This window comes from Zalophus californianus, chromosome 15 (genome assembly GCF_009762305.2).
Source record: "Zalophus californianus isolate mZalCal1 chromosome 15, mZalCal1.pri.v2, whole genome shotgun sequence".
NCBI lineage: Eukaryota > Metazoa > Chordata > Mammalia > Carnivora > Otariidae > Zalophus > Zalophus californianus.
In genome coordinates this window covers 25665292-25680154 of record NC_045609.1, presented here as the reverse complement: position 1 = coordinate 25680154, position 14863 = coordinate 25665292, and the positions used below count along the sequence as shown (strand labels likewise).

Genomic DNA, 14863 nt, shown 5'->3' with positions numbered 1-14863 from the left:
ACCAGCCCTCTGGGAAGCTCTACCTCAAGAACCATGTACCTTCCTTCAGGAAGGTACTTCTGCGTGGTGTGGGAAAATGGAGATGCCTCCTGTCTTTCTTGGGCTCCTGAGAAAAGAGACTCTCAGATGTCGAGATGTGCATGCAGGAGGCTTACTGGAATGTGTTCTCAGGAACAACTGTTGGGGAGCAGAGGAAGCAGTATTGAACAGAGAAGACAAAGTGAGATATGGTTCTAACTGCAGCCGCGCCAATCATTGAAAAAGCTCTTGGGCTTGGAAGTCCTCCAGAGATGTTCTTTTTGCGGCAAGAGTCTGAGCCTTTGTGCTGCCCACAGTCATCAGTCACTGGATGTGGGCTGCTCCTGCGGAGGGAGCACAATCCTGCCCAAGGCAGCCTCCTTCATCAAAGGGCAATTCTCAGAAAGTGACGTAGTCCTGAGCCATCAGAAGCCAACACTGCCAACCACTTAGGAATAAATGCCTAGTTCCTAAAAGGGGATCTGGGTGGCATGACCTGGTGTCACTACCCCACTAACACAATCAGTAGAAATGATTGGGACTGATTCTGACCCTAGGACTCGCTGTCATTATATTTCACCCTTTGCCGAACAAAGTGCTAATGCATGCCAATCACTCCTCTACATAGATTATCTTGTTTTATCTTCGCAACACTGTAAAGTCTGATGGGTCTCAATGTGCACACAAAGAAGCTTTGTCTTAGAAACTTTAAGGAGCTCTATTTCTTAATCTCAGGAAACAAACTGAGGGTTGCTGGAGTGGTGGGGTGTGGGAGGGATGGGGTGGCTAGGTGATAGACATTGGGGAGGGTATGTGCTATGGTGAGCGCTGTGAATTGTGTAAGACTGTTGAATCACAGATCTGTACCTCTGAAACAAATAATACATTATGTTTAAAAAAAAGAAGAAGAAGAAGATAGCAGGAGGAGAAAAATGAAGGGGAGTAAATCGGAGGGGGAGAAGAACCATGAGAAACTATGGACTCTGAAAAACAAACTGAGGGTTCTAGAGGGGAGGGGGGTGGGGGGATGGGTTAGCCTGGTGACGGGGTATTGGGGAGGGCACATTCTGCATGGAGCACTGGGTGTTATCCGCAAACAATGAATTGTGGAACACTACATCAAAAACTAATGATGTAATGTATGGTGATTAACATAACATAATAATAAAAAAATAAAGAAAAAAATAAAATAAATAAACATTAAATAGCTTTCCCAAGTGAGCACTATTTAGGGAGGGCACTAGCAGGGATTAAAAGTTAGAATTTTCTGAGTCCAAAGTGTTCAGAACCAGTCCATTGCATTCAAAACCATATCTTGTTGGGGTGGTTGTGTTTCTATTCCTGACCATCCCAGCGATATTTGGGGGCAAGTGATAAATTTTATTTACATACAGAAAAGCAAGTGCATAATCCGGGGAGTATAGGTTCCTGAAAAGTTACTGAACCATACCAAATCAGGTGCCCCAGCACACCGTTCGTTTCCAGGCCAATGAAGGAGGAAGAGGACTCCATACTAGTCAAGGCAGCTGAATTGATATCATTGATCTGGGGCTCTAACATCTGAACGAGTGGGCCTGGAAATGATGGACTGAAGCAACAGTGCTGGCCATAGGATTTCCTCCAAAAATAGCATTAGAAGACTCTTTCCTCAAGCTTTCTTCCTTCATGTCCTCTCCCCCACACCACTACCCGGCAGATCCAGTGGAGGTCAGGAACTTGATTTGAATGGGGTTCTAAGTATGTCACAAAACCAGCTTTGGTTTGCTTTTTTCATTTATCCTATTGTCTTTGCAGTTATTTCCTTTTTTGTCTCCTGACTCCTTCCCAGAATAACTACTATGTCTAGTTCAAAAGCATGTCAGAGCAGATATTTCTCATCTCAACTACACAAGTTACTATGTAATTACAGCATGTACTGGAAGAACTTTGGAGGAAAAGCAAGATAATCATTTCATAAGAAAAAAAATTAAACAGAAATAATCAAAAGAGACAATTTTCAAAATGTTTTCAAGCCTGTGTGCAGGATTATTTTCCTGTTAACAATCACAATGCCAGGGGCGCCTGGGTGGCTCAGTCAGTTAAGCGGCTGACTTGGGCTCAGGTCATAATCCCAGGGTCCTGGGATTGAGCCCCACATCGGGCTCCCTGCTCAGCGGGGAGCCTGCTTCTCCCTCTCCCTCTGCCTGCCTCTCTGCCTACCTGTTCTCTCTGTATCTCTCTGCCAAATAAATAAATAAAATCTTAAAAAAAAAAACAATTACAATACCATGTTCCAGCAGGAATTTCCAGAATATTACATGTATATTAACAGTCTCAGCCCCTGATGATGAAGAATGGTTTATACCTGGACACTCTCTCCAAATCAAAAGCAGAAGCAACTGGCTTCCCCCTTTCTTTCTTTCTTTTTTTTTTTTTAAGTAATCCCTATGCCCTATTTGGGGCTCAAATTCACAACCCAAGATCAAGAGTTGCATACTCCATTGACTGAGTCAGCCAGACGCCCCTGGATTCCCCCTTTCTAGTTTTGCCCATCCCCACCAAGATAGGTATATGCTGTAAACAAGTATAATTACCAAACTGGACAAAATTTGCCCAGTCTCAGGAAATAAATATGGAGAAAAGTTGAGAGATTGTATTTTTCTTTTCCTTATCTAACTTAAATTAATTCCATTAAATAGATAATGTACCCAGTCCAGAGTCCAAAATACAGTAAAAATTCAATAAATATTTGTTGAATTCATTAGTGCCCATCATCTACTCCATGAAGCCTCCCTATTTCCTCTGGGAGAATTAATCCTTCCCTCTTTTGTGCTCTGACAGCATGTTGTATATTTTTGTAACATTCCCACAAACTGATTTTCATTATATTTGGTAAAAATATCCTGTCTCTTCCTCTTGCCTTAAAAGCAGGAACTGAGCCTCATTCAGTATATAACCTGCATTTTGTCCTGCACAGAGCAGAACTCAAAGTCAACGTTTTACTGACTCTGATGATCTACCATTTTAGGACTTGTCAGTGGGATTGGCAGGTGTGCCAAGAAATTGCTGCTGGGGGCAATGGTGACACCATGTATCTTGACAAGAAAGGCGAATTCAATTCTGCTAGAGCCCATGACAACTTACATAGCACACCGCAACACACTCAGTCTCATTTTGTCATTGCCGCCCTGGTCGTGCCATTTGCAAGCAGCACAAAACTATCAAGCTGGAATCCACGGGTTGCCATGTTGGTAACATGCCTGGATTGGGAAACAAAAAAAAGGGGGGGGGGGAGAAAAGATTGTTCAGCTAAACCCAGACCCACTGCTGGCATAAGGAGTATGCTGCGGAGAGTTGCCAAAGCTTCTTACTCCTGACCTATGATGCAGGAGCTTTGCTTCTCTGGATGAATTTCGGAATGGTTGAATGACCATTCATTTCATGCCTCACTAAGAAATCTCTCTCATTTCTTTGTCCATGCCTTTGCCCATGAGAAGTGGTAATATGTGGTGGTTATAGGGTGAACCCTGGAGCCAGATGACCTGGATTTGAATCCCAACTCCACCATTTTCTATTTGTTTCTCCTTAGGCAGGTTACTTAACATTCCATGGTTCATTTCCTGTGCTAAAAAAAAAAATGAAGATAATAATAATATTTAGATGACAGGCTGGTGTGAAGATTAGATAAATGAATGCCCAAAAAGCACTTGCAATAACGTATCATGCAGAATGATCACATAACCATGTCAGCTACACAAAGGGCACTGTGTGTCATGATAGGGAGTCCGGAATTCACTCTGTGTGGATCAGTAAGCCATTGGAGGGATTTAAGCAGAGAAGTGATGTGATATAAATTATTTCTTAAAGGTCACTCTGACTGCTCTGAGAAGCTGGATTGGAGGAAAAGGAGTGGAAATATGGAAATGAGGTGGGAGGCTCCCACAGTAGCCCTGGGAAGAATTGATGATGACTTAGAGCAAGAGATAGCTTCCTCTACTACACTAAAGATAGACAGAATAGGCAGGATGAGCTACGTTGCAGGGTAGAGAAATGAGAGGGGCTGACAGAGCACATGTGAGAGATGAGGGAATGGAAGGTTTAATCAGTAATAATTCTAGATTTCTGGCTTTAGTCATGGAGGCTTGGTGATGTCATTTATTGAAATAGAGAAAATTAGAGGAGAAACACATTTTGGAAGGGAAATTGGACTTTCCTTGGGGAGTTCTATGTTTCAGATGTCTATGAGAAAACCAAATAAAACTTTCAAATAGCCTAGATTTTAAGCCCAAAAATTATATGAAATATCTACATGGAGACATAAACTTGCATTGGTATGCAGATATTTAAAACTACAAAAAGAACTGATATGTGCTATGGCATTGGGGTTCACATAAAAGAGAGAGGAGGATAGATTTCTAAATGGCCCCAATATTTTCAGGTCAGAAAAAGGAAGCATCACATGAAGGTAACTGAGAAGAGTAACTAGGAATAAATAGGAAGAAACCGATAGAAAGAAATAGAAATAAAGACAGGAAAATGTATGAAGGACAGTTAAGTGGTCATATGGGTCAAAGACTCCTGGGTGATCTAGAAAGATGAGCACAAAGAATTGGTATTGGATTTGGTGACATGAAGATCCTACATGACTTCGGCAGGAATCTTTTTGGTCAAGTATTGGAAACTGAAAGGCAGTTGTGGGGGCACCTGGGTGGCTCAGTTGGTGAAGCATCTGCCTTCTGCTCAGGTCATGATCCCGGGATCCTGGGATCGAGCCCCATATCTGGCTCCCTGCTCAGCAGGGCATCTGCTTCTCTCTCTCTCCCTCGGCCAGCCCCCCACTTCTGTGTGCTCTGTCAAATAAATTCATTAATTAAAAGCTTCATATTGGGGGCGCCTGGGTGGCTCAGTCATTAAGTGTCTGCCTTTGGCTCAGGTCATGGTCCCAGGGTCTTGGGATCGAGCCCTGCATCAGGCTCCCTGCTCAGCAGGAAGCCTGCTTCTCCCTCTCCCACTCCCCATGTTGTGTTCCCTCTCTTTTTTTTTTTAAGATTTTATTTATTTGAGAGAGAGAGAATGAGAGATAGAAAGTACGAGAGGGGGGAGGGTCAGAGGGAGAAGCAGACTCCCCGCTGAGCAGGGAGACTGATGTCGGACTCGATCCCAGGACTCCAGGATCATGACCTGAGCCGAAGGCAGTCGCTTAACCAACTGAGCCACCCAGGCGCCCTGTGTTCCCTCTCTTGCTGTGTCTCTCTCTGTCAAATAAATAAAATCTTTATAAATAAATAAATAAATAAATAAATAAATATATAAATAAAAGCTTCATATCAAAGGGGAAGAGTGAAAGAGGGTATGCTAAAGAGAAAGACTCCTTCTGATGTTTGACCACTGACAGCTTTCTTGCCCCAACTCTCCCCCTCTTCCTATTGTTCCACGTCTGGGCCACTGGATAAGAAAGCCCCCAAGCTCCCTCCCTTGGTGCTGATGGGGCAACTCAACCCACCCAAACCCCAACCAGCACTCATGACCTAACAAAATCAATAAAAGCCAGTTACCCACCATGCTTTGCACTTGCTTCACTTAGACCAAACCTGAGCCCGTATCTTTGGGAAATCCTTTTGTTTTTTTATTTTGTGAATAATAAATGTTATTTCATCTCATATTAGTGCCCATGTGTCATTCATGCCAACATCTGTGTAATTTCCTGGCAGAGGCTGCCTAGCATCCAGCACCCATATAAAATAGAGACTGAAGCAGAATGTGAGGTCAAGGGAAAATTGGGCATACTGTTTCTACGGCAGTGGGAGGACACAGAACATGTTTTTATGCTGACTGGAAAAAATCCAATAGAGGATGAGAAATTGATGAAGGAGAAAGAGGGAGTAGCTGTAGGAGCAAAGCACATAAGTGGCAGAGAGGAGAAGGGGTCAGGAAGACAAAGGCAGGGGCAGGTCATCAGTAGCAAGACAGACGTCTGCTGCACCGTAACAGAAGAGAAGACAGGATGGATCTCAATTGAAACACCCTGTACTAGAGCCTAATAATGTAAATGAGGGCAGCACTAATGTGGAGCACAGCAGGGAGTGATTGGGCATGTGGGGAGCTGGAGAGAAAATGTGCTTCTACCAGATTCATATACGAGATTTTACAAAGTGTGGCCTGTCTATGGCCCAGCCACTTATAAACCTGGGGCTGCACATAGCCCTCCAGAATCGGTGATGTTCCTCTTTTGGTCTTTGTGAATCACTCGAACTATCCACTTCCCATAAAAACATGAAAGAGGCCAGAAGACAAAAGCTATGCATCTGAAAATTAACAACAGCTTCACCACGGTTGTCCAGATTCCCACTGCCATCTCCCTAGCTGCACTTTTCTCGTCATGCTAGGAAGGATGCGTTACTAAGAGACTGTAGGAATTTCAGTTACATCCACAAATAACAAGGATATCAATTTTCATTTCTTTCTCTTTTATTTCTTTACTTCTTTTCCAAACCGTTTGAACAGTTGTCTAGATATCTAAAGGTAAACAGTTATTGGCTCCTGACACATATTTTTTTCCTTGAGATTCATGAACTACATGTTCAAACTGGGAGAGCAATTCATAATTCTCCTGGGAACCAGCAAGCTGAATAGAAATGAGTCTATTTCCACAGAAATGGGCTCATTACTCTACCAGTATTGCATAGGGCTTTATGAATAATTGTTATAAGACAAAGAGGTCTTATACGAAGAAAGCTTTTGCATTTATTTTTAGATTATTTTTTGCACTGAAAACAAAGTAGCCACTAGTGTTTAATTTGGTATGGTATTAAGTTTCCTATTTTCTTTCTGCTCAGAACAGGCACAGTCTAAAATTTGGAAATGCTAAAGAAATTGAAAAAATATATTAGTATATATTATATTAACAATATATAATGAAGGGCCATTGTATATTTTTTCAAAATTTAATTATTTTTTTAATTTGTTTTTATTGTTATGTTAATCACTATACATTACATCATTAGTTTTTGATGTAGTATTCCATGACTCATTGTTTGTGCATAAAACCCACTGCTCCACGCAGAACGTGCCCTCATTAATACCCATCACCTGGCTAACATATCCCCCCACACCCCTCCCCTCTAGAACCCTCAGTTTGTTTTTCAGAGTCCATCATCTCTCACGGTTCGTCTCCCCTACTGACTTACTCCCCGTCATTCTTCCCCGCCTGCTATCTTCTTTTCTTCTTTTTTTTTCTTAACATATATTGCATTATTTGTTTCAGAGGTACAGATTTGTGATTCAACAGTCTTGCACAATTCACAGCGCTCACCGTAGCACATACCCTCCCCAATGTCTATCACCCAGCCAACCCATCCCTCCCACACATCCACGACTCCAGCAACCCTCAGTTTGTTTCCTGAGATTAAGAATTCCTCATATCAGTGAGGTCATATGATACATGTCTTTCTCTGATTGAATTATTTCACTCAGCATAACACCCTCCAGTTCCATCCACGTCCTTGCAAATGGCAAGATCTCATTCTTTTGATGGCTGCATAATATTCCATTGTGTATATATACCACTTCTTTATCCATTCAACTTTCAATGGACATCTTGGCTCTTTCCACAATTTGGCTATTGTGGACATTGCTGTTATAAACATTGGGGTGCACATACCCCTTCAGATCCCTACATTTGTATCTTTGGGGTAAATACCCAGTAGTGCAATTGCTGGATCATATGGTAGCTCTATTTTCAACTTTTTGAGGAACCTCCATATGTTTTCCAGACTGGCTGCACCAGCTTGCATTCCCACCAACAGTGTAGGAGAGTCCCCTTTCTCCGCATCCCTGCCAACACCTGTCATTTCCTGATTGTTAATTTTAGCCATTCTGACTGGTGTGAGGTGGTATTTCATTGAAGTTTTGATTTGGATTTCCCTGATGCCGAGCAATGTTGAGCACTTTTTCATGTGTCTGTTGGCCATTTGGATGTCTTCTTTGGAAAAATGCCTGCTCATGTCGTCTACCCATTTCTTGATTGGATTATTTGTTCTCTGGGTGTTGAGTTTCATAAGTTCTTTATACATTTTGGATACTAGCCCTTTATCTGATATATCATTTGCAAATATTTACTCCCATTCTGTCGGTTGTCTCTTGGTTTTGTTGACTGTTTCTTTTGCTGTGCAAAAGCTTTTTATCTTGATGAAATCCCAATAGTTCATTTTTGCCCTTGCTTCCCTTGCCTTTGGCGATGTTTCTAAGAAGAAGTTGCTGCAGCTGAGGTTGAAGAGGTTGCTACCTGTGTTCTCTTTCAGGATTCTGATGGACTCCTGTCTCCACGTTTAGGTATTTCAAACATTTGGAGTCTATTTTTGTGTGGGGTGTAAGGAAATGGTCCAGTTTCATTCTTCTGCATGTGGCTGTCCAATTTCCCAACACCATTTGTTGAAGAGACTGTCTTTTTACCATTGGACCTTCTTTCCTGCTTTGTCAAAGATGAGTTGACCATAGAGTTGAGGGTCCATTTCTGGGCTCTCGATTCTGTTCCATTGATCAATGTGTCTGTTTTTGTGCCAGTACCATACTGTCTTGATGATGACAGATTTGTAATAGAGCTGGAAGTCCGGAACTGTGATGCCGCCAGCTTTGCTTTTCTTTTTCAATATTCCTCTGGCTATTTGGGGTCTCTTCTGGTTCCATACAAATTTTAGGATTATTTGTTCCATTTCTTTGAAAAAAGTGGATGGTATTTTGATGGGGATTGCATTGAATGTGTAGATTGCTCTAGGTAACATTGACATCTTCACAATATTTGTTCCAATCCATGAGCATGGAACTTTCTTCCATTTCTTTGTGTCTTCTTCAATTTCTTTCATGAGTCTTTTATAGTTTTCTGAGTACAGATCCTTTGCCTCTTTGGTTAAATTTATTCCTAGGTATCTTATGGCTTTGGGTGCAATTGTAAATGGGATCGACTCCTTAATTTCTCTCTCTTCTGTCTTGTTGTTGGTATATAGGAATGCCACTGATTTCTGTGCATTGATTTTATATCCTGCCACTTTACTGAATTCCTGTATGAGTTCTAGCCGTTTTGGGGTGGAGTCTTTTGGGTTTTCCACATAAAGTATCATATCATCTGCAAAGAGTGAGAGTTTGACTTCTTTGCTGATTTGGATGCCTTTGATTTCTTTTTGTTGTCTGATTGCTATGGCTAGGACTTCTAATATTATGTTGAATAGCAGTGGTGATAGTGGACATCCCTGCCGCATTCCTGACCTTAGGGGGAAAGCTCTCAGCTTTTCCCCATTGAGAATGATACTTACTATAGGTTTTTCATAGATGGCTTTTATGATATTGAGGTATGTACCCTCTATCCCTATACTCTAAAGAGATTTGATCAAGAAAGGATGCTATACTTTGTCAAATGCTTTTTCTGCATCTATTGAGAGGATCATATGATTCTTGTTCTTTCTTTTGTTAAAGTATGGTATCACGTTGATTGATATACGGATGTTGAATCAACCTTGCAGCCCAGGGATAAATCCCACTTGGTCATGGTGAATAATCCTTTTAATGTACTGCTGGATCCTATTGGCTAGTATTTTGTTGACAATTTTTGCATCCATGTTCATTAAGGATATTGGTCTGTAATTTTCCTTTTTGATGGGGTCTTTGTCTGGTTTTGGGATCAAGGTAATGGTGGCCTAATAAAATGAGTTTGGAAGTTTTCCTTCCATTTCTATTTTTTGGAACAGTTTCAGGAGAGTAGGTATTAATTCTTCTTGAAATGTTTGGTAGAATTCCCCTCGGAAGCCATCTGGCCCTGGGCCTTTGTTTGTTGGGAGATTTTTGATGACTGCTTCAATTTCCTTAGTGGTTATAGGTCTGTTCAGGTTTTCTATGTCTTTCTGGTTCAATTTTGGTACTTGATTCATCTCTGGGAATGCATCAATTTCTTCCAAGTTATCTAATTTGTTGGCATACATTTGCTCATAATATGTTCTTATAATTGTTTGTATTTCTTTGGTGTTGGTTGTGATCTCTCCTCTTTCATTCATGAGTTTGTTGATTTGGGTCATTTCTCTTTTCTTTTTGATAAGTCTGACTAGGGGTTTATCAATCTTGTTAATTCTTTCAAAGAACCAGCTCCTAGTTTCGTGGATCTGTTCTACTGTTCTTTTGGTTTCTAGTTCATTGATTTCTGCTCTGATCTTTATGATTTCTCTTCTCCTGCTGGGTTTAGGCTTTATTTGCTGTTCTTTCTCCAGCTCCTTTAGGTGTAGGGTTAGATTGTGTATTTGAGACCTTTCTTGTTCCTTGAGAAAGGCTTGTATTGCTATATACTTTCCTCTCAGGCCTGCCTTTGCCATATCCCAAAGATTTTGAACAGTTGTGTTTTCATTTTCATTGGTTTCCATGAATTTTTTTATTTCTTCTTTAATTTCCCAGTTGACCCATTCATTCTTTAGTAGGATGCTCCCTAGCCTCCATGTATTTGAGTTCTTTCCGACTTTCCTCTTGTGATTGAGTTCTAGTTTCAAAGCATTGTGGTCTGAAAATATGCAGAAAATCATCCCAATCATTTGGTACCGGTTGAGACCTGATTTGTGACCTACGATGTGATCTATTCTGGAGAATATTCCATGGGCAGTAGAGAAGAATGTGTTTTCCTTTGCTTTGGGATGGAATGTTCTGAATATGTCTGTGAAGTCCATTTGGTCCTGTGTGTCATTTAAAATCTTTATTTCCTTGTTGGTCTTTTGCTTAGATGATCTGTCCATTTCAGTTAGGGGGGTATTAGGGTCCCCCACTATTATTGTATTGTTGTCAATGTGTTTCTTTGATTTTGTTATTAATTGCCTTATATAATTGGTTGCTCCAATGTTAGGGGCATGGATATTTATAGTTGCTAGATCTTCTTGTTGCATAGACCCTTTAAGTAGGATATAGTGCCCTTCCTCATCTCTTATTACAGTCTTTGTTTTAAAATCTAATTTTTCTGATATAAGGATCACCACCCCAGCTTTCTTTTGGTATATATTTGCATGGTAAATGTTTTTCCACCCCCTCACTTTCTATCTGGGGGTTACTTTGGGTCTAAAATGAGTCTCTTGCAGACAGCATATCGATGGGTCTTGTTTTTTAATCCAACCTGATAGCCTGTGTCTTTTGATTGGGGTATTTAGCCCGTTTACATTGAAAGGTATGAATTTAATGCCATTGTATTGCCTGTAAGGTGACTGTAACTGTACATTGTCTGTGTTCCTTTCTGGTCTATGCTGCTTTTAGGCTCTCTCTTTGCTTAGAGGACCCCTTTCAATATTTCTTGAAGGGCTGGTTTCGTGTTTGCAAATTCCTTAGGTTTGTTTTTCCTCAAAGGTTTTTATCTCTCCTTCTATTTTCAGTGACTGCTTAGCTGGATATAGTATTCTTGGCTGCATATTTTTCTCATTTAGAGCTCTGAAGATATCATGCCAGTCCTTTCTGGCTTGCCAGGTCTCTGTGGATAGGTCTGTTTGCAATCTAATATTTCTACCTTCATAGGTTACATATCTCTTCTCCTGAGCTGCTTTGAAGATTTTCTCTTTATCTCTGAGACTCGTAAGTTTTACTATTAGATGTCGGGGTGTTGACCTATTTTTATTGATTTTGAGAGGGGTTCTCTGTGCCTCCTGGATTTTGATGCCTGTTTCCTTCCCCACATTAGGGCAGTTCTCTACTATAATTTGCTCCAATATACCTTCTGCCCCTCTCTCTCTTTCTTCTTCTTCTGGGATCCCAATTATTCTAATGTTGTTTTGTCTTATCGTATCACTTATGTCTCGAATTCTGCACTCATGATCCAGTAGTTGTTTATCTCTCTTTTTCTCAGCTTCTTTATTTTCCATCATTTGGTCTTCTATATCACTGATTCTCTCTTCTGCCTCATTTATCCTAGCAGTTAGTGCCCCATTTTTTATTGCACCTCATTAATAGCCTTTTTGATTTCGATTTGGTAGATTTTAGTTCTTTTATTTCTCCAGGAAGGGTGTCTCTAATAACTTCCATGCTTTTTTCAAGCCCAGCTAGTATCTTTAAGATCATGATTTTGAACTCTAGGTCCGACATTGTACTAATGTCCATATTGAGTATGTCCTTGGCAGACGGTACTACCGCTTGTTCTTTTTGCTGAGATGATTTCTTTCATCTTGTCATTTGTCCATAGGAGAATAGATGAATGAGACAACAAAATGCTAACAGGTTAAAAATGTCCCCAGAAAATATACTCTAAACAAATCAGAGAAGACCTGAAACCAGGGGAAAAGAAAGGGAAAGAAAGAAAAAAGAAAGAAAAAGAAAAAGAAAAAGAAAAAGATAAAAACAAACCAAAACAAAACAAAAAAAAAAACAGAATATGATCAAATATGATCAGGCTAGTACATAGATCAGTGCCACACAATAGATTTTGGGAGTATTTTGGTCTGTTAGAGGATAGTGCCTCCTAAAATTGTAAAGAAAGAAAGACTTATATATGTACAAAATAAGGGTTGATACAATGAAGGGATGGAAGATGACTGTAAAGATGAAAATTATAAAAGATTTTATAAAAGGAATTGATAAGTTGTTTGAAAAAAGAAAGAAGATTAAAAAAAAAAGGGGAGAGAATGTGATCAGGCAGGAGACCAGAACAAAGCCATACACTAGAGATTTAGGGTATATTTTGATCTTTTAGAAGAAACTGTATCTCAAAATTTTAAAGAGTGAACAACATATATATATATATATATATATATATATTAATTAACCTTAAAAATAAGGTTAACTACTATGAAGGGATAGAATATGACTCTAAAAATGAAAAAAAATTTTTTTAAAAAAGGGGATTGATAAGATGTTGGTTGAAAAAGGGAAAAAGAAAAATCCAAAAAAAAAGTTAAAAAAATTAACTTTGAAAAACTAATGAATCATGGTAAAAAAAAAAGCCATGAATTCTATGTGCAGTATTCCCCTAGCGCTGGAGTTCTCCCGTTCTCCTTGATCGGTAAACTTGGTCTTGTCTGGCTGTTCATGCTGATCTTCTGGGGGAGGGGCCTGTTGCTGTGGTTTCCAAATGCTTTGCCGGAGGCGGAATTGCCCCGCCCTTGTGAGTCCGGGCTAAGCAATCTGCTCGGGTTTGCTCTCAGGACCTTTTGTTCCCTGCAAGCTCTCGGTACAGCTTTGGAGGATGAGAGTGAAAGTGGTGGCCTCCCAATCTCTGCCCGGAGGAGCCGAGAACTTGGGGCCCCCGTCCTCAGTGCGCCCCCAGAGAAAAGCAGTCAATCACTCCCGTCTCCCTGGTCTCTGGCAGCACTCTGTGCTCACCTGGCCTGTGACCGAGCGTTTCTATCTCTGGCACCCGACCCCATGTGGAATCTCCAAATCCAGCAGATCCCTGTGGTGCGCTCCCATGCCGCTCCTCCCGAGGGAGGAAGGGGAGTCTCCCCTGCTCTGCTGCTTGTTGGGTCCCTGCTGAAGGAGCAGTGGCCCGACTGGGCCGCGGATCACAGTTTATGGCCACCCCGAGCTGAGAGCCTGCGCCTCGGCTCCGTCTCTGCAGCCAGCTTCCCCGCTCTGATACCTGGGAGCTCTGCCGCACTCAGGCTCCCCCGGTCTTTCTGTGACCCCGAGGGTCCTGAGACCACACTGTCCCACGAACTTTCCACCTCCCGCTTAGCCACTGGAGTGACGTCCCTCAGTGGAGCTGACTTCTAAAATTTCTGATTTTGTGCTCCGCGGCTCTATCACTTGCCAGAAGCAGCGGAGGCTCCCTCCCCCGCCGTCTATCCTCCCGAATATCGCCTCGGATTCACTTCTCCTCACGTCCTATCTTCCAGTAAGTGGTCGCTTCTCTGTTCAGAGAGTTGTTGCTACTCTCTTCTTCGATCTCCTGTTGAGTTCATAGGTATTCAGAATGGTTTGAGCCCCATTCAGCTGAATTCCTGAGACCAGACGAAATCCAGGTCTCCTACTCCTCCGCCATCTTGCTCTGCCTCCTTATTTATTTTAGAGAGAGGGACAGTGGGAAGAGGGGCAGAGGGAGAGAATCCCAAGGAGACTCCCTGCTGAGCACATAGCCTGAGGCAGGGCTGGATCCCACGACCCATGGGATCTTGACCTGAGCGCAAACCAAGAATTGGACATTCAACTGATTCAGCCACCCTGGCATCCAGCCATTATATTTTTAAAATTTTTTTACTCTAAAATGTAACCTAAACAATACCTCAATAAATTTGGGGCTGAGGAAAACAGAAAGAAAACGGACCTCTTCATGTCTGCTATGCGGCAAATATTAGGTTTGGTATGTTGACTGTTTTATCCCTTTTGAAGTGGGTATTATCTGCACAGATGAGAAAACTGAAGTTCAGAGAGTTTAAATAATGTTTCCCAAAGTAAAAAACTAGAAAATGGGAAAGCCACAATGTAAATTTTAGGCCTCATTTTGAAATTTCTTCTGTCACTATTCCCCAAAATAGAGGTTAAAGAGAAGGTGAAGGATTCCCATTAAACTCAAAAACTCATAACATCAAGTAATTTTAGACATTTGACATTTGATGATTGACAATGACAGAGTTTTCTCCTTTTAAATCACTGAAATTTGATGTGGCTAATATTCAGGTAGAAGTCATGAATCTTTAACTGTGGTGATTAATCAACATTTCCTTCCTCTAATCACTGCCTTTTTATTTGCATGGTCAAAAAATAGGAGCAAAAAAAAAAAAAAAAGGGCAGTTGAGGGTTGTAGAAATCCCTGGGTATAGTTCTCCTTGAATAGACAGTACAGAGATTAGAACCCTTTAAGAAGTTGATTTGAAATAGAAAAGAAAAGACTCTGGAAAGGGCAGCTTCTTTGGTGAATTGACCC

At 41.1% G+C, this 14863-nt stretch overlaps 1 long non-coding RNA gene across 3 annotated transcripts in view; it reads right to left on the bottom strand.

The window, feature by feature from the left end:
- The window catches only part of LOC113918870, a 164262-nt gene that overhangs the window by 142028 nt on the left and 7371 nt on the right, over nt 1-14863 (bottom strand). For all 3 annotated transcript variants that reach the window (XR_003518710.1, XR_003518707.1, XR_003518709.1), the window contains one exon: nt 3142-3257. This is a non-coding gene — a long non-coding RNA (uncharacterized LOC113918870). The remainder of the gene's footprint in view (nt 1-3141; nt 3258-14863) is intronic.